We start from the raw sequence: 20,061 nt of genomic DNA on the forward strand, positions 1-20,061 counted from the left end.
GGAAGGCATTGGTCACGGAATATTACTAGAATTTACTAAATTTTCCGAAAGGTTGTTCGAAGTTTAAGTGGTTTCGATGTTACAAAAATTTTTTTAAAATATGATTCGATGCTACAAAAGTTTACGGAGTGGTTGATCTTCTTCTTCATCCTCTGGATTGATGTTGAGTGATTGGCTGCTGGTTATCTGAGCTTATTCAGCCACAGATGTTGCTGTAGCCATCCTCTCAAAAGAGTGTTATTCGGCCTTTTTTGGTGGTGATTTTTGTACTGAGATGTTCAACGGGCTTGTACAGCTGCATGTGTTGCAATGGTCGCCTCGTCCGAGGGACCGCAGCTATCCTAAGTGTTCTATGGACAACTGCGCTGGCGGGGGCAGGAGTTGGCCTGTGTTTAGTCTGGGGTGAGGGTGTCGAACCCCGAACTAAGGCTGAGAAACTAGGAATAGATCTGCTTTAGAAATTATGTGGGATGACGGCTTGGGCTTATTCAGCTTAACGATATGATAACCCGTCCGGGTCATCTGTCATCCCCCTCAAGTCTGGTGGAGTCTCTTTAAAAATTACTCTAGGAGAAGTAACGAGTAATGGTGGTAATTTTGGCCGTCGACGAAATTTTAATAAAAGTTTCGCGAACTAGTGGATGATAGAAGTGGAATCAATTTGTGGGGTTACCAGTTAAGTCTTCTCTGCCCGTTCCTTGTTCAGGAAATAAGACTAAGAATGTTAATGGTAAAAGAGAAGCTATGGTGTTTTGAGAAAGAGATAAGTGGAAACAAAGATATAGATGGCAACCATCTGGTATTGAAATTTACAACATCGTCCGATGTTACTTCCGGCTCCCGGTATCCAGTCATCGAAGGTGAGTAGGTCTTCGAGCTTGTTCAGCACATTGAGACTGTTTGGGTTTGAACCAAGCATGGTCCAACGGAAAGGAAAAGATTCCTACGTCAAGCTGGCGTGCAAGGAAAGCCCCGATCAGAACGTTTCGCTTGGCCATAAGCCGTGTAGGTGATATCCCCCCTTTGCCGAAGTTGTTGGTAAAGGTATTTTCGAGGATGGTTAGTCAGGGTAGCACGAAATCTTTTCAAAACCCAGACGTTTGAGGTGGGATTTCTAGACGTTAAATAACCCACGATAATAACTGTTTAGGTATATGAGTCGATTTAAGGTACAGTGAGAAGAGAGTGTGGTGATTGACTGTCTTAGGGCTAGAGGCTCTATGACAAAAATAGAGAAGACAGCGAAATAATTATAGCATTGTTGATACCGTCCTTGAAAAATCTATTTTCAATTATTTTCAAATAAATCAAAATACTTTGCATATATGCTGTTAGAAAATCTTACAAACTATTTTTATGTAACATCTTTTTTCAATTTTAACCCGAAAAATGGTTATTTTGCAATTTTTTAAGTATTTTTTGATTTTTTCAATTTTTTATTATTATTTTTTATTATTTATTGTTGTTTTTTCAATTTTTAGTTAGTAACCTATAATATTGTGTCTAATTTTAAGTGTCATTAAAATCAAATGTTTTTAACATAATAATTTTAACATTTCTTAATTTAAAACGAAACATCTTCTATTATATTAAGTTAACAAATTTCGAAAAACGACACCGACCCCGTGACCTTGACACCGTCCTTGAAAAATCTATTTTCAATTATTTTCAAATAAATCAAAATACTTTGCATATATGCTGTTAGAAAATCTTAGAACTATTTTTATGCAACATCTTTTTTCAATTTTAACTCGAAAAAGGGTAATTTTTTAATTTTAACCCGAAAAAGGGTAATTTTTTAATTGTAACCCGAAAAAGGGTTATTTTGCAATTTTAACCCGAAAAAGGGTTATTTTGCAATTTTTTAAGAATGTTTTGATTTTTTCAATTTTTTATTATTATTTTTTATTATTTATTGTTGTTTTTTCAATTTTTAGTTAGTATCCTATAATATTGTGTCTAATTTTAAGTGTCATTAAAATCAAATGTTTTTAACTTAATAATTTTAACATTTCTTAATTTAAAACGAAACATCTTCTATTATATTAAGTTAACAAATTTCGAAAAACGACACCGACCCCGTGACCTCGTCACCGTCCTTGAAAAATCTATTTTCAATTATTTTCAAATAAATCAAAATACTTTGCATATATGCTGTTAGAAAATCTTACAAACTATTTTTATGCAACATCTTTTTTCAATTTTAACCCGAAAAAGGGTTATTTTGCAATTTTTTAAGTATTTTTTGATTTTTTTAATTTTTTATTATTATTTTTTATTATTTATTGTTGTTTTTTCAATTTTTTGTTAGTAACCTATAATATTGTGTCTAATTTTAAGTGTCATTAAAATCAAATGTTTTTAACTTAATAATTTTAACATTTCTTAATTTAAAACGAAACATCTTCTATTATATTAAGTTAACAAATTTCGAAAAACGACACCGACCCCGTGACCTTGACACCGTCCTTGAAAAATCTATTTTCAATTATTTTCAAATAAATCAAAATACTTTGCATATATGCTGTTAGAAAATCTTACAACTATTTTTATGTAACATCTTTTTTCAATTTTAACCCGAAAAAGGGTTATTTTTTAATTTTAACCCGATAAAGGGTTATTTTGCAATTTTTTAAGAATTTTTTGATTTTTTTATTATTATTTTTTATTATTTATTGTTGTTTTTTCAATTTTTAGTTAGTAACCTATAATATTGTGTCTAATTTTAAGTGTCATTAAAATCAAATGTTTTTAACTTAATCATTTTAACATTTCTTAATTTAAAACGAAACATCTTCTATTATATTAAGTTAACAAATTTCGAAAAACGACACCGACCCCATGACCTCGACACCGTCCTTGAAAAATCTATCTTCAATTATTTTCAAATAAATCAAAATACTTTGCATATATGCTGTTAGAAAATCTTACAAACTATTTTTATGTAACATCTTTTTTCAATTTTAACCCGAAAAAGGGTTATTTTTCAATTTTAATCCGATAAAGGGTTATTTTGCAATTTTTTAAGAATTTTTTGATTTTTTCAATTTTTTATTATTTATTGTTGTTTTTTCAATTTTTAGTTAGTAACCTATAATATTGTGTCTAATTTTAAGTGTCATTAAAATGAAATGTTTTTAACTTACTAATTTTAACATTTCTTAATTTAAAACGAAACATCTTCTATTATATTAAGTTAACAAATTTCGAAACACGACACCGACCCCGTGACCTCGACACCGTCCTTGAAAAATCTATTTTCAATTATTTTCAAATAAATCTAAATACTTTGCATATATGCTGTTAGAAAATCTTACAAACTATTTTTATGTAACATTTTTTTTCAATTTTAACCCAAAAAAGGGTCATTTTGCAATTTTTTAAGAATTTTTTGATTTTTTCATTTTATTATTAATATTTTTTATTATTTATTGTTGTTTTTTCAATTTTTAGTTAGTAACCTATAATATTGTGTCTAATTTTAAGTGTCATTAAAATCAAATGTTTTTAACTTAATAATTTTAACATTTCTTAATTTAAAACGAAACATCTTCTATTATATTAAGTTAACATATTTCGAAAAACGACACCGAACCCGTGACCTCGATACCGTCCTTGAAAAATCTATTTTCAATTATTTTCAAATAAATCAAAATACTTTGCATATATGCTGTTAGAAAATCTTACAAACTATTTTTATGTAACATCTTTTTTCAATTTTAACCCGAAAAAGGGTTATTTTGCAATTTTTTAAGAATTTTTTGATTTTTTCAATTTTTTATTATTATTTTTTATTATTTATTGTTATTTTTTCAATTTTTAGTTAGTAACCTATAATATTGTGTCTAATTTTAAGTGTCATTAAAATCAAATGTTTTTAACTTAATAATTTTAACATTTCTTAATTTAGAACGAAACATCTTCTATTATATTAAGTTAACAAATTTCGAAAAACGACACCGACCCCGTGACCTTGACACCGTCCTTGAAAAATCTATTTTCAATTATTTTCAAATAAATCAAAATACTTTGCATATATGCTGTTAGAAAATCTTACAACTATTTTTATGTAACATCTTTTTTCAATTTTAACCCGAAAAAGGGTAATTTTTTAATTGTAACCCGAAAAAGGGTTATTTTGCAACTTTAACCCGAAAAAGGGTTATTTTGCAATTTTTTAAGAATGTTTTGATTTTTTCAATTTTTTATTATTATTTTTTATTATTTATTGTTTTTTTTTTAATTTTTTGTTAGTAACCTATAATATTGTGTCTAATTTTAAGTGTCATTAAAATCAAATGTTTTTAACTTAATAATTTTAACATTTCTTAATTTATAACGAAACATCTTCTATTATATTAAGTTAACAAATTTCGAAAAACGACACCGACCCCGTGACCTCGACACCGTCCTTGAAAAATCTATTTTCAATTATTTTCAAATAAATCAAAATAATTTGCATATATGCTGTTAGAAAATCTTACAAACTATTTTTATGTAACATCTTTTTTCAATTTAATCCGAAAAAGGGTTATTTTTCAATTTTAACTTGAAAAAAGGTTATTTTGCAATTTTTTAAGAATTTTTTGATTTTTTCAATTTTTTATTATTATTTTTTATTATTTATTGTTGTTTTTTTAATTTTTAGTTAGTAACCTATAATATTGTGTCTAATTTTAAGTGTCATTAAAATCAAATGTTTTTAACTTAATAATTTTAACATTTCTTAATTTAGAACGAAACATCTTCTATTATATTAAGTTAACAAATTTCGAAAAACGACACCGACCCCGTGACCTTGACACCGTCCTTGAAAAATCTATTTTCAATTATTTTCAAATAAATCAAAATACTTTGCATATATGCTGTTAGAAAATCTTACAACTATTTTTATGTAACATCTTTTTTCAATTTTAACCCGAAAAAGGGTAATTTTTTAATTGTAACCCGAAAAAGGGTTATTTTGCAACTTTAACCCGAAAAAGGGTTATTTTGCAATTTTTTAAGAATGTTTTGATTTTTTCAATTTTTTATTATTATTTTTTATTATTTATTGTTTTTTTTTTAATTTTTTGTTAGTAACCTATAATATTGTGTCTAATTTTAAGTGTCATTAAAATCAAATGTTTTTAACTTAATAATTTTAACATTTCTTAATTTATAACGAAACATCTTCTATTATATTAAGTTAACAAATTTCGAAAAACGACACCGACCCCGTGACCTCGACACCGTCCTTGAAAAATCTATTTTCAATTATTTTCAAATAAATCAAAATAATTTGCATATATGCTGTTAGAAAATCTTACAAACTATTTTTATGTAACATCTTTTTTCAATTTAATCCGAAAAAGGGTTATTTTTCAATTTTAACTTGAAAAAAGGTTATTTTGCAATTTTTTAAGAATTTTTTGATTTTTTCAATTTTTTATTATTATTTTTTATTATTTATTGTTGTTTTTTCAATTTTTAGTTAGTAGCCTATAATATTGTGTCTAATTTTAAGTGTCATTAAAATCAAATGTTTTTAACTTAATAATTTTAACATTTCTTAATTTATAACGAAACATCTTCTATTATATTAAGTTAACAAATTTCGAAAAACGACACCGACCCCGTGACCTCGTCACCGTCCTTGAAAAATCGATTTTCAATTATTTTCAAATAAATCAAAATACTTTGCATGTATGCTGTTAGAAAATCTTACAACTATTTTTATGTAACATCTTTTTTCAATTTTAACCCGAAAAAGGGTTATTTTGCAATTTTTTAAGAATTTTTTGATTTTTTCAATTTTTTATTATTATTTTTTATTATTTATTGTTGTTTTTTCAATTTTTAGTTAGTAACCTATAATATTGTGTCTAATTTTAAGTGTCATTAAAATCAAATGTTTTTAACTTAATAATTTTAACATTTCTTAATTTAAAACGAAACATCTTCTATTATATTAAGTTAACATATTTCGAAAAACGACACCGTCCCCGTGACCTCGATACCGTCCTTGAAAAATCTATTTTCAATTATTTTCAAATAAATCAAAATACTTTGCATATATGCTGTTAAAAAATCTTACAAACTATTTTTATGTAACATCTTTTTTCAATTTTAACCCGAAAAAGGGTTATTTTGCAATTTTTTAAGAATTTTTTGATTTTTTCAATTTTTTATTATTATTTTTTATTATTTATTGTTATTTTTTCAATTTTTAGTTAGTAACCTATAATATTGTGTCTAATTTTAAGTGTCATTAAAATCAAATGTTTTTAACTTAATAATTTTAACATTTCTTAATTTAGAACGAAACATCTTCTATTATATTAAGTTAACAAATTTCGAAAAACGACACCGACCCCGTGACCTTGACACCGTCCTTGAAAAATCTATTTTCAATTATTTTCAAATAAATCAAAATACTTTGCATATATGCTGTTAGAAAATCTTACAACTATTTTTATGTAACATCTTTTTTCAATTTTAACCCGAAAAAGGGTAATTTTTTAATTGTAACCCGAAAAAAGGTTATTTTGCAATTTTTTAAGAATTTTTTGATTTTTTCAATTTCTTATTATTATTTTTTATTATTTATTGTTGTTTTTTTAATTTTTAGTTAGTAACCTATAATATTGTGTCTAATTTTAAGTGTCATTAAAATCAAATGTTTTTAACTTAATAATTTTAACATTTCTTAATTTAGAACGAAACATCTTCTATTATATTAAGTTAACAAATTTCGAAAAACGACACCGACCCCGTGACCTTGACACCGTCCTTGAAAAATCTATTTTCAATTATTTTCAAATAAATCAAAATACTTTGCATATATGCTGTTAGAAAATCTTACAACTATTTTTATGTAACATCTTTTTTCAATTTTAACCCGAAAAAGGGTAATTTTTTAATTGTAACCCGAAAAAGGGTTATTTTGCAACTTTAACCCGAAAAAGGGTTATTTTGCAATTTTTTAAGAATGTTTTGATTTTTTCAATTTTTTATTATTATTTTTTATTATTTATTGTTTTTTTTTAATTTTTAGTTAGTAACCTATAATATTGTGTCTAATTTTAAGTGTCATTAAAATCAAATGTTTTTAACTTAATAATTTTAACATTTCTTAATTTATAACGAAACATCTTCTATTATATTAAGTTAACAAATTTCGAAAAACGACACCGACCCCGTGACCTCGACACCGTCCTTGAAAAATCTATTTTCAATTATTTTCAAATAAATCAAAATAATTTGCATATATGCTGTTAGAAAATCTTACAAACTATTTTTATGTAACATCTTTTTTCAATTTAATCCGAAAAAGGGTTATTTTTCAATTTTAACTTGAAAAAAGGTTATTTTGCAATTTTTTAAGAATTTTTTGATTTTTTCAATTTTTTATTATTATTTTTTATTATTTATTGTTGTTTTTTCAATTTTTAGTTAGTCTCCTATAATATTGTGTCTAATTTTAAGTGTCATTAAAATCAAATGTTTTTAACTTAATAATTTTAACATTTCTTAATTTAAAACGAAACATCTTCTATTATATTAAGTTAACATATTTCGAAAAACGACACCGACCCCGTGACCTCGATACCGTCCTTGAAAAATCTATTTTCAATTATTTTCAAATAAATCAAAATACTTTGCATATATGCTGTTAGAAAATCTTACAAACTATTTTTATGTAACATCTTTTTTCAATTTTAACCCGAAAAATGGTTATTTTGCAATTTTTTAAGTATTTTTTGATTTTTTCAATTTTTTATTATTATTTTTTATTATTTATTGTTGTTTTTTAAATTTTTAGTTAGTAACCTATAATATTGTGTCTAATTTTAAGTGTCATTAAAATCAAATGTTTTTAACTTAATAATTTTAACATTTCTTAATTTAAAACGAAACATCTTCTATTATATTAAGTTAACAAATTTCGAAAAACGACACCGACCCCGTGACCTCGTCACCGTCCTTGAAAAATCTATTTTCAATTATTTTCAAATAAATCAAAATACTTTGCATATATGCTGTTAGAAAATCTTACAAACTATTTTTATGCAACATCTTTTTTCAATTTTAACCCGAAAAAGGGTTATTTTGCAATTTTTTAAGAATTTTTTGATTTTTTCAATTTTTTATTATTATTTTTTATTATTTATTGTTGTTTTTTCAATTTTTAGTTAGTAACCTATAATATTGTGTCTAATTTTAAGTGTCATTAAAATCAAATGTTTTTAACTTAATAATTTTAACATTTCTTAATTTAGAACGAAACATCTTCTATTATATTACGTTAACAAATTTCGAAAAACGACACCGACCCCGTGACCTTGACACCGTCCTTGAAAAATCTATTTTCAATTATTTTCAAATAAATCAAAATACTTTGCATATATGCTGTTAGAAAATCTTACAAACTATTTTTATGTAACATCTTTTTTCAATTTTAACCCGAAAAAGGGTTATTTTGCAATTTTTTAAGAATTTTTTGATTTTTTCAATTTTTTATTATTATTTTTTATTATTTATTGTTATTTTTTCAATTTTTAGTTAGTAACCTATAATATTGTGTCTAATTTTAAGTGTCATTAAAATCAAATGTTTTTAACTTAATAATTTTAACATTTCTTAATTTAGAACGAAACATCTTCTATTATATTAAGTTAACAAATTTCGAAAAACGACACCGACCCCGTGACCTTGACACCGTCCTTGAAAAATCTATTTTCAATTATTTTCAAATAAATCAAAATACTTTGCATATATGCTGTTAGAAAATCTTACAACTATTTTTATGTAACATCTTTTTTCAATTTTAACCCGAAAAAGGGTAATTTTTTAATTGTAACCCGAAAAAGGGTTATTTTGCAACTTTAACCCGAAAAAGGGTTATTTTGCAATTTTTTAAGAATGTTTTGATTTTTTCAATTTTTTATTATTATTTTTTATTATTTATTGTTTTTTTTTTAATTTTTTGTTAGTAACCTATAATATTGTGTCTAATTTTAAGTGTCATTAAAATCAAATGTTTTTAACTTAATAATTTTAACATTTCTTAATTTATAACGAAACATCTTCTATTATATTAAGTTAACAAATTTCGAAAAACGACACCGACCCCGTGACCTCGACACCGTCCTTGAAAAATCTATTTTCAATTATTTTCAAATAAATCAAAATAATTTGCATATATGCTGTTAGAAAATCTTACAAACTATTTTTATGTAACATCTTTTTTCAATTTAATCCGAAAAAGGGTTATTTTTCAATTTTAACTTGAAAAAAGGTTATTTTGCAATTTTTTAAGAATTTTTTGATTTTTTCAATTTTTTATTATTATTTTTTATTATTTATTGTTGTTTTTTTAATTTTTAGTTAGTAACCTATAATATTGTGTCTAATTTTAAGTGTCATTAAAATCAAATGTTTTTAACTTAATAATTTTAACATTTCTTAATTTAGAACGAAACATCTTCTATTATATTAAGTTAACAAATTTCGAAAAACGACACCGACCCCGTGACCTTGACACCGTCCTTGAAAAATCTATTTTCAATTATTTTCAAATAAATCAAAATACTTTGCATATATGCTGTTAGAAAATCTTACAACTATTTTTATGTAACATCTTTTTTCAATTTTAACCCGAAAAAGGGTAATTTTTTAATTGTAACCCGAAAAAGGGTTATTTTGCAACTTTAACCCGAAAAAGGGTTATTTTGCAATTTTTTAAGAATGTTTTGATTTTTTCAATTTTTTATTATTATTTTTTATTATTTATTGTTTTTTTTTTAATTTTTTGTTAGTAACCTATAATATTGTGTCTAATTTTAAGTGTCATTAAAATCAAATGTTTTTAACTTAATAATTTTAACATTTCTTAATTTATAACGAAACATCTTCTATTATATTAAGTTAACAAATTTCGAAAAACGACACCGACCCCGTGACCTCGACACCGTCCTTGAAAAATCTATTTTCAATTATTTTCAAATAAATCAAAATAATTTGCATATATGCTGTTAGAAAATCTTACAAACTATTTTTATGTAACATCTTTTTTCAATTTAATCCGAAAAAGGGTTATTTTTCAATTTTAACTTGAAAAAAGGTTATTTTGCAATTTTTTAAGAATTTTTTGATTTTTTCAATTTTTTATTATTATTTTTTATTATTTATTGTTGTTTTTTCAATTTTTAGTTAGTAGCCTATAATATTGTGTCTAATTTTAAGTGTCATTAAAATCAAATGTTTTTAACTTAATAATTTTAACATTTCTTAATTTATAACGAAACATCTTCTATTATATTAAGTTAACAAATTTCGAAAAACGACACCGACCCCGTGACCTCGTCACCGTCCTTGAAAAATCGATTTTCAATTATTTTCAAATAAATCAAAATACTTTGCATGTATGCTGTTAGAAAATCTTACAACTATTTTTATGTAACATCTTTTTTCAATTTTAACCCGAAAAAGGGTTATTTTGCAATTTTTTAAGAATTTTTTGATTTTTTCAATTTTTTATTATTATTTTTTATTATTTATTGTTGTTTTTTCAATTTTTAGTTAGTAACCTATAATATTGTGTCTAATTTTAAGTGTCATTAAAATCAAATGTTTTTAACTTAATAATTTTAACATTTCTTAATTTAAAACGAAACATCTTCTATTATATTAAGTTAACATATTTCGAAAAACGACACCGTCCCCGTGACCTCGATACCGTCCTTGAAAAATCTATTTTCAATTATTTTCAAATAAATCAAAATACTTTGCATATATGCTGTTAAAAAATCTTACAAACTATTTTTATGTAACATCTTTTTTCAATTTTAACCCGAAAAAGGGTTATTTTGCAATTTTTTAAGAATTTTTTGATTTTTTCAATTTTTTATTATTATTTTTTATTATTTATTGTTATTTTTTCAATTTTTAGTTAGTAACCTATAATATTGTGTCTAATTTTAAGTGTCATTAAAATCAAATGTTTTTAACTTAATAATTTTAACATTTCTTAATTTAGAACGAAACATCTTCTATTATATTAAGTTAACAAATTTCGAAAAACGACACCGACCCCGTGACCTTGACACCGTCCTTGAAAAATCTATTTTCAATTATTTTCAAATAAATCAAAATACTTTGCATATATGCTGTTAGAAAATCTTACAACTATTTTTATGTAACATCTTTTTTCAATTTTAACCCGAAAAAGGGTAATTTTTTAATTGTAACCCGAAAAAGGGTTATTTTGCAACTTTAACCCGAAAAAGGGTTATTTTGCAATTTTTTAAGAATGTTTTGATTTTTTCAATTTTTTATTATTATTTTTTATTATTTATTGTTTTTTTTTTAATTTTTTGTTAGTAACCTATAATATTGTGTCTAATTTTAAGTGTCATTAAAATCAAATGTTTTTAACTTAATAATTTTAACATTTCTTAATTTATAACGAAACATCTTCTATTATATTAAGTTAACGAATTTCGAAAAACGACACCGACCCCGTGACCTCGACACCGTCCTTGAAAAATCTATTTTCAATTATTTTCAAATAAATCAAAATAATTTGCATATATGCTGTTAGAAAATCTTACAAACTATTTTTATGTAACATCTTTTTTCAATTTAATCCGAAAAAGGGTTATTTTGCAATTTTTTAAGAATTTTTTGATTTTTTCAATTTTTTATTATTATTTTTTATTATTTATTGTTGTTTTTTTAATTTTTAGTTAGTAACCTATAATATTGTGTCTAATTTTAAGTGTCATTAAAATCAAATGTTTTTAACTTAATAATTTTAACATTTCTTAATTTAGAACGAAACATCTTCTATTATATTAAGTTAACAAATTTCGAAAAACGACACCGACCCCGTGACCTTGACACCGTCCTTGAAAAATCTATTTTCAATTATTTTCAAATAAATCAAAATACTTTGCATATATGCTGTTAGAAAATCTTACAACTATTTTTATGTAACATCTTTTTTCAATTTTAACCCGAAAAAGGGTAATTTTTTAATTGTAACCCGAAAAAGGGTTATTTTGCAACTTTAACCCGAAAAAGGGTTATTTTGCAATTTTTTAAGAATGTTTTGATTTTTTCAATTTTTTATTATTATTTTTTATTATTTATTGTTTTTTTTTTAATTTTTTGTTAGTAACCTATAATATTGTGTCTAATTTTAAGTGTCATTAAAATCAAATGTTTTTAACTTAATAATTTTAACATTTCTTAATTTATAACGAAACATCTTCTATTATATTAAGTTAACAAATTTCGAAAAACGACACCGACCCCGTGACCTCGACACCGTCCTTGAAAAATCTATTTTCAATTATTTTCAAATAAATCAAAATAATTTGCATATATGCTGTTAGAAAATCTTACAAACTATTTTTATGTAACATCTTTTTTCAATTTAATCCGAAAAAGGGTTATTTTTCAATTTTAACTTGAAAAAAGGTTATTTTGCAATTTTTTAAGAATTTTTTGATTTTTTCAATTTTTTATTATTATTTTTTATTATTTATTGTTGTTTTTTCAATTTTTAGTTAGTAGCCTATAATATTGTGTCTAATTTTAAGTGTCATTAAAATCAAATGTTTTTAACTTAATAATTTTAACATTTCTTAATTTATAACGAAACATCTTCTATTATATTAAGTTAACAAATTTCGAAAAACGACACCGACCCCGTGACCTCGACACCGTCCTTGAAAAATCTATTTTCAATTATTTTCAAATAAATCAAAATAATTTGCATATATGCTGTTAGAAAATCTTACAAACTATTTTTATGTAACATCTTTTTTCAATTTAATCCGAAAAAGGGTTATTTTTCAATTTTAACTTGAAAAAAGGTTATTTTGCAATTTTTTAAGAATTTTTTGATTTTTTCAATTTTTTATTATTATTTTTTATTATTTATTGTTGTTTTTTTAATTTTTAGTTAGTAACCTATAATATTGTGTCTAATTTTAAGTGTCATTAAAATCAAATGTTTTTAACTTAATAATTTTAACATTTCTTAATTTAGAACGAAACATCTTCTATTATATTAAGTTAACAAATTTCGAAAAACGACACCGACCCCGTGACCTTGACACCGTCCTTGAAAAATCTATTTTCAATTATTTTCAAATAAATCAAAATACTTTGCATATATGCTGTTAGAAAATCTTACAACTATTTTTATGTAACATCTTTTTTCAATTTTAACCCGAAAAAGGGTAATTTTTTAATTGTAACCCGAAAAAGGGTTATTTTGCAACTTTAACCCGAAAAAGGGTTATTTTGCAATTTTTTAAGAATGTTTTGATTTTTTCAATTTTTTATTATTATTTTTTATTATTTATTGTTTTTTTTTTAATTTTTTGTTAGTAACCTATAATATTGTGTCTAATTTTAAGTGTCATTAAAATCAAATGTTTTTAACTTAATAATTTTAACATTTCTTAATTTATAACGAAACATCTTCTATTATATTAAGTTAACAAATTTCGAAAAACGACACCGACCCCGTGACCTCGACACCGTCCTTGAAAAATCTATTTTCAATTATTTTCAAATAAATCAAAATAATTTGCATATATGCTGTTAGAAAATCTTACAAACTATTTTTATGTAACATCTTTTTTCAATTTAATCCGAAAAAGGGTTATTTTTCAATTTTAACTTGAAAAAAGGTTATTTTGCAATTTTTTAAGAATTTTTTGATTTTTTCAATTTTTTATTATTATTTTTTATTATTTATTGTTGTTTTTTCAATTTTTAGTTAGTAGCCTATAATATTGTGTCTAATTTTAAGTGTCATTAAAATCAAATGTTTTTAACTTAATAATTTTAACATTTCTTAATTTATAACGAAACATCTTCTATTATATTAAGTTAACAAATTTCGAAAAACGACACCGACCCCGTGACCTCGTCACCGTCCTTGAAAAATCGATTTTCAATTATTTTCAAATAAATCAAAATACTTTGCATGTATGCTGTTAGAAAATCTTACAACTATTTTTATGTAACATCTTTTTTCAATTTTAACCCGAAAAAGGGTTATTTTGCAATTTTTTAAGAATTTTTTGATTTTTTCAATTTTTTATTATTATTTTTTATTATTTATTGTTGTTTTTTCAATTTTTAGTTAGTAACCTATAATATTGTGTCTAATTTTAAGTGTCATTAAAATCAAATGTTTTTAACTTAATAATTTTAACATTTCTTAATTTAAAACGAAACATCTTCTATTATATTAAGTTAACATATTTCGAAAAACGACACCGTCCCCGTGACCTCGATACCGTCCTTGAAAAATCTATTTTCAATTATTTTCAAATAAATCAAAATACTTTGCATATATGCTGTTAAAAAATCTTACAAACTATTTTTATGTAACATCTTTTTTCAATTTTAACCCGAAAAAGGGTTATTTTGCAATTTTTTAAGAATTTTTTGATTTTTTCAATTTTTTATTATTATTTTTTATTATTTATTGTTATTTTTTCAATTTTTAGTTAGTAACCTATAATATTGTGTCTAATTTTAAGTGTCATTAAAATCAAATGTTTTTAACTTAATAATTTTAACATTTCTTAATTTAGAACGAAACATCTTCTATTATATTAAGTTAACAAATTTCGAAAAACGACACCGACCCCGTGACCTTGACACCGTCCTTGAAAAATCTATTTTCAATTATTTTCAAATAAATCAAAATACTTTGCATATATGCTGTTAGAAAATCTTACAACTATTTTTATGTAACATCTTTTTTCAATTTTAACCCGAAAAAGGGTAATTTTTTAATTGTAACCCGAAAAAAGGTTATTTTGCAATTTTTTAAGAATTTTTTGATTTTTTCAATTTCTTATTATTATTTTTTATTATTTATTGTTGTTTTTTTAATTTTTAGTTAGTAACCTATAATATTGTGTCTAATTTTAAGTGTCATTAAAATCAAATGTTTTTAACTTAATAATTTTAACATTTCTTAATTTAGAACGAAACATCTTCTATTATATTAAGTTAACAAATTTCGAAAAACGACACCGACCCCGTGACCTTGACACCGTCCTTGAAAAATCTATTTTCAATTATTTTCAAATAAATCAAAATACTTTGCATATATGCTGTTAGAAAATCTTACAACTATTTTTATGTAACATCTTTGTTCAATTTTAACCCGAAAAAGGGTAATTTTTTAATTGTAACCCGAAAAAGGGTTATTTTGCAACTTTAACCCGAAAAAGGGTTATTTTGCAATTTTTTAAGAATGTTTTGATTTTTTCAATTTTTTATTATTATTTTTTATTATTTATTGTTTTTTTTTAATTTTTAGTTAGTAACCTATAATATTGTGTCTAATTTTAAGTGTCATTAAAATCAAATGTTTTTAACTTAATAATTTTAACATTTCTTAATTTATAACGAAACATCTTCTATTATATTAAGTTAACAAATTTCGAAAAACGACACCGACCCCGTGACCTCGACACCGTCCTTGAAAAATCTATTTTCAATTATTTTCAAATAAATCAAAATAATTTGCATATATGCTGTTAGAAAATCTTACAAACTATTTTTATGTAACATCTTTTTTCAATTTAATCCGAAAAAGGGTTATTTTTCAATTTTAACTTGAAAAAAGGTTATTTTGCAATTTTTTAAGAATTTTTTGATTTTTTCAATTTTTTATTATTATTTTTTATTATTTATTGTTGTTTTTTCAATTTTTAGTTAGTCTCCTATAATATTGTGTCTAATTTTAAGTGTCATTAAAATCAAATGTTTTTAACTTAATAATTTTAACATTTCTTAATTTAAAACGAAACATCTTCTATTATATTAAGTTAACATATTTCGAAAAACGACACCGACCCCGTGACCTCGATACCGTCCTTGAAAAATCTATTTTCAATTATTTTCAAATAAATCAAAATACTTTGCATATATGCTGTTAGAAAATCTTACAAACTATTTTTATGTAACATCTTTTTTCAATTTTAACCCGAAAAATGGTTATTTTGCAATTTTTTAAGTATTTTTTGATTTTTTCAATTTTTTATTATTATTTTTTATTATTTATTGTTGTTTTTTAAATTTTTAGTTAGTAACCTATAATATTGTGTCTAATTTTAAGTGTCATTAAAATCAAATGTTTTTAACTTAATAATTTTAACATTTCTTAATTTAAAACGAAACATCTTCTATTATATTAAGTTAACAAATTTCGAAAAACGACACCGACCCCGTGACCTAGTCACCGTCCTTGAAAAATCTATTTTCAATTATTTTCAAATAAATCAAAATACTTTGCATATATGCTGTTAGAAAATCTTACAAACTATTTTTATGCAACATCTTTTTTCAATTTTAACCCGAAAAAGGGTTATTTTGCAATTTTTTAAGAATTTTTTGATTTTTTCAATTTTTTATTATTATTTTTTATTATTTATTGTTGTTTTTTCAATTTTTAGTTAGTAACCTATAATATTGTGTCTAATTTTAAGTGTCATTAAAATCAAATGTTTTTAACTTAATAATTTTAACATTTCTTAATTTAGAACGAAACATCTTCTATTATATTACGTTAACAAATTTCGAAAAACGACACCGACCCCGTGACCTTGACACCGTCCTTGAAAAATCTATTTTCAATTATTTTCAAATAAATCAAAATACTTTGCATATATGCTGTTAGAAAATCTTACAACTATTTTTATGTAACATCTTTTTTCAATTTTAACCCGAAAAAGGGTAATTTTTTAATTGTAACCCGAAAAAAGGTTATTTTGCAATTTTTTAAGAATTTTTTGATTTTTTCAATTTCTTATTATTATTTTTTATTATTTATTGTTGTTTTTTTAATTTTTAGTTAGTAACCTATAATATTGTGTCTAATTTTAAGTGTCATTAAAATCAAATGTTTTTAACTTAATAATTTTAACATTTCTTAATTTAGAACGAAACATCTTCTATTATATTAAGTTAACAAATTTCGAAAAACGACACCGACCCCGTGACCTTGACACCGTCCTTGAAAAATCTATTTTCAATTATTTTCAAATAAATCAAAATACTTTGCATATATGCTGTTAGAAAATCTTACAACTATTTTTATGTAACATCTTTTTTCAATTTTAACCCGAAAAAGGGTAATTTTTTAATTGTAACCCGAAAAAGGGTTATTTTGCAACTTTAACCCGAAAAAGGGTTATTTTGCAATTTTTTAAGAATGTTTTGATTTTTTCAATTTTTTATTATTATTTTTTATTATTTATTGTTTTTTTTTTAATTTTTTGTTAGTAACCTATAATATTGTGTCTAATTTTAAGTGTCATTAAAATCAAATGTTTTTAACTTAATAATTTTAACATTTCTTAATTTATAACGAAACATCTTCTATTATATTAAGTTAACAAATTTCGAAAAACGACACCGACCCCGTGACCTCGACACCGTCCTTGAAAAATCTATTTTCAATTATTTTCAAATAAATCAAAATAATTTGCATATATGCTGTTAGAAAATCTTACAAACTATTTTTATGTAACATCTTTTTTCAATTTAATCCGAAAAAGGGTTATTTTTCAATTTTAACTTGAAAAAAGGTTATTTTGCAATTTTTTAAGAATTTTTTGATTTTTTCAATTTTTTATTATTATTTTTTATTATTTATTGTTGTTTTTTCAATTTTTAGTTAGTAGCCTATAATATTGTGTCTAATTTTAAGTGTCATTAAAATCAAATGTTTTTAACTTAATAATTTTAACATTTCTTAATTTATAACGAAACATCTTCTATTATATTAAGTTAACAAATTTCGAAAAACGACACCGACCCCGTGACCTCGACACCGTCCTTGAAAAATCTATTTTCAATTATTTTCAAATAAATCAAAATAATTTGCATATATGCTGTTAGAAAATCTTACAAACTATTTTTATGTAACATCTTTTTTCAATTTAATCCGAAAAAGGGTTATTTTTCAATTTTAACTTGAAAAAAGGTTATTTTGCAATTTTTTAAGAATTTTTTGATTTTTTCAATTTTTTATTATTATTTTTTATTATTTATTGTTGTTTTTTCAATTTTTAGTTAGTAGCCTATAATATTGTGTCTAATTTTAAGTGTCATTAAAATCAAATGTTTTTAACTTAATAATTTTAACATTTCTTAATTTAAAACGAAACATCTTCTATTATATTAAGTTAACAAATTTCGAAAAACGACACCGACCCCGTGACCTCGTCACCGTCCTTGAAAAATCGATTTTCAATTATTTTCAAATAAATCAAAATACTTTGCATATATGCTGTTAGAAAATCTTACAACTATTTTTATGTAACATCTTTTTTCAATTTTAACCCGAAAAAGGGTAATTTTTTAATTGTAACCCGAAAAAGGGTTATTTTGCAATTTTTTAAGTATTTTTTGATTTTTTTAATTTTTTATTATTATTTTTTATTATTTATTGTTGTTTTTTCAATTTTTTGTTAGTAACCTATAATATTGTGTCTAATTTTAAGTGTCATTAAAATCAAATGTTTTTAACTTAATAATTTTAACATTTCTTAATTTAAAACGAAACATCTTCTATTATATTAAGTTAACAAATTTCGAAAAACGACACCGACCCCGTGACCTTGACACCGTCCTTGAAAAATCTATTTTCAATTATTTTCAAATAAATCAAAATACTTTGCATATATGCTGTTAGAAAATCTTACAACTATTTTTATGTAACATCTTTTTTCAATTTTAACCCGAAAAAGGGTAATTTTTTAATTGTAACCCGAAAAAAGGTTATTTTGCAATTTTTTAAGAATTTTTTGATTTTTTCAATTTCTTATTTTTATTTTTTATTATTTATTGTTGTTTTTTTAATTTTTAGTTAGTAACCTATAATATTGTGTCTAATTTTAAGTGTCATTAAAATCAAATGTTTTTAACTTAATAATTTTAACATTTCTTAATTTAGAACGAAACATCTTCTATTATATTAAGTTAACAAATTTCGAAAAACGACACCGACCCCGTGACCTTGACACCGTCCTTAAAAAATCTATTTTCAATTATTTTCAAATAAATCAAAATACTTTGCATATATGCTGTTAGAAAATCTTACAACTATTTTTATGTAACATCTTTTTTCAATTTTAACCCGAAAAAGGGTAATTTTTTAATTGTAACCTGAAAAAGGGTTATTTTGCAACTTTAACCCGAAAAAGGGTTATTTTGCAATTTTTTAAGAATGTTTTGATTTTTTCAATTTTTTATTATTATTTTTTATTATTTATTGTTTTTTTTTTAATTTTTTGTTAGTAACCTATAATATTGTGTCTAATTTTAAGTGTCATTAAAATCAAATGTTTTTAACTTAATAATTTTAACATTTCTTAATTTATAACGAAACATCTTCTATTATATTAAGTTAACAAATTTCGAAAAACGACACCGACCCCGTGACCTCGACACCGTCCTTGAAAAATCTATTTTCAATTATTTTCAAATAAATCAAAATAATTTGCATATATGCTGTTAGAAAATCTTACAAACTATTTTTATGTAACATCTTTTTTCAATTTAATCCGAAAAAGGGTTATTTTTCAATTTTAACTTGAAAAAAGGTTATTTTGCAATTTTTTAAGAATTTTTTGATTTTTTCAATTTTTTATTATTATTTTTTATTATTTATTGTTGTTTTTTCAATTTTTAGTTAGTAGCCTATAATATTGTGTCTAATTTTAAGTGTCATTAAAATCAAATGTTTTTAACTTAATAATTTTAACATTTCTTAATTTAAAACGAAACATCTTCTATTATATTAAGTTAACAAATTTCGAAAAACGACACCGACCCCGTGACCTCGTCACCGTCCTTGAAAAATCGATTTTCAATTATTTTCAAATAAATCAAAATACTTTGCATATATGCTGTTAGAAAATCTTACAACTATTTTTATGTAACATCTTTTTTCAATTTTAACCCGAAAAAGGGTAATTTTTTAATTGTAACCCGAAAAAGGGTTATTTTGCAATTTTTTAAGTATTTTTTGAT

At 23.1% G+C, this 20,061-nt stretch overlaps 1 long non-coding RNA gene across 12 annotated transcripts; it reads right to left on the reverse strand.

Moving 5' to 3' along the window:
* Nucleotides 1–1,269: 1,269 nt before the first annotated feature.
* LOC127291629 (uncharacterized) lies at nucleotides 1,270–19,548 on the reverse strand. 12 transcript variants are annotated; one of them, XR_007844627.1, is made up of 5 exons: nucleotides 17,312–17,545; nucleotides 15,888–16,486; nucleotides 7,584–7,953; nucleotides 2,316–2,456; nucleotides 1,270–1,489 (listed from the first exon to the last, which is right to left on the reverse strand). It is a non-coding gene; the product is annotated as an uncharacterized LOC127291629 (long non-coding RNA). The 12 variants fall into 12 exon arrangements; XR_007844626.1 differs by lacking the exons at nucleotides 1,270–1,489; nucleotides 2,316–2,456 and adding exons at nucleotides 5,717–5,850; nucleotides 7,045–7,185; XR_007844630.1 differs by lacking the exon at nucleotides 7,584–7,953.
* Between the last annotated feature and the right edge of the window lie 513 nt (nucleotides 19,549–20,061).

Source organism: Leptopilina boulardi, unplaced genomic scaffold (assembly GCF_019393585.1).
Source record: "Leptopilina boulardi isolate dan_hultmark-lab unplaced genomic scaffold, ZJU_Lbou_2.1 LbouV2_149, whole genome shotgun sequence".
NCBI lineage: Eukaryota > Metazoa > Arthropoda > Insecta > Hymenoptera > Figitidae > Leptopilina > Leptopilina boulardi.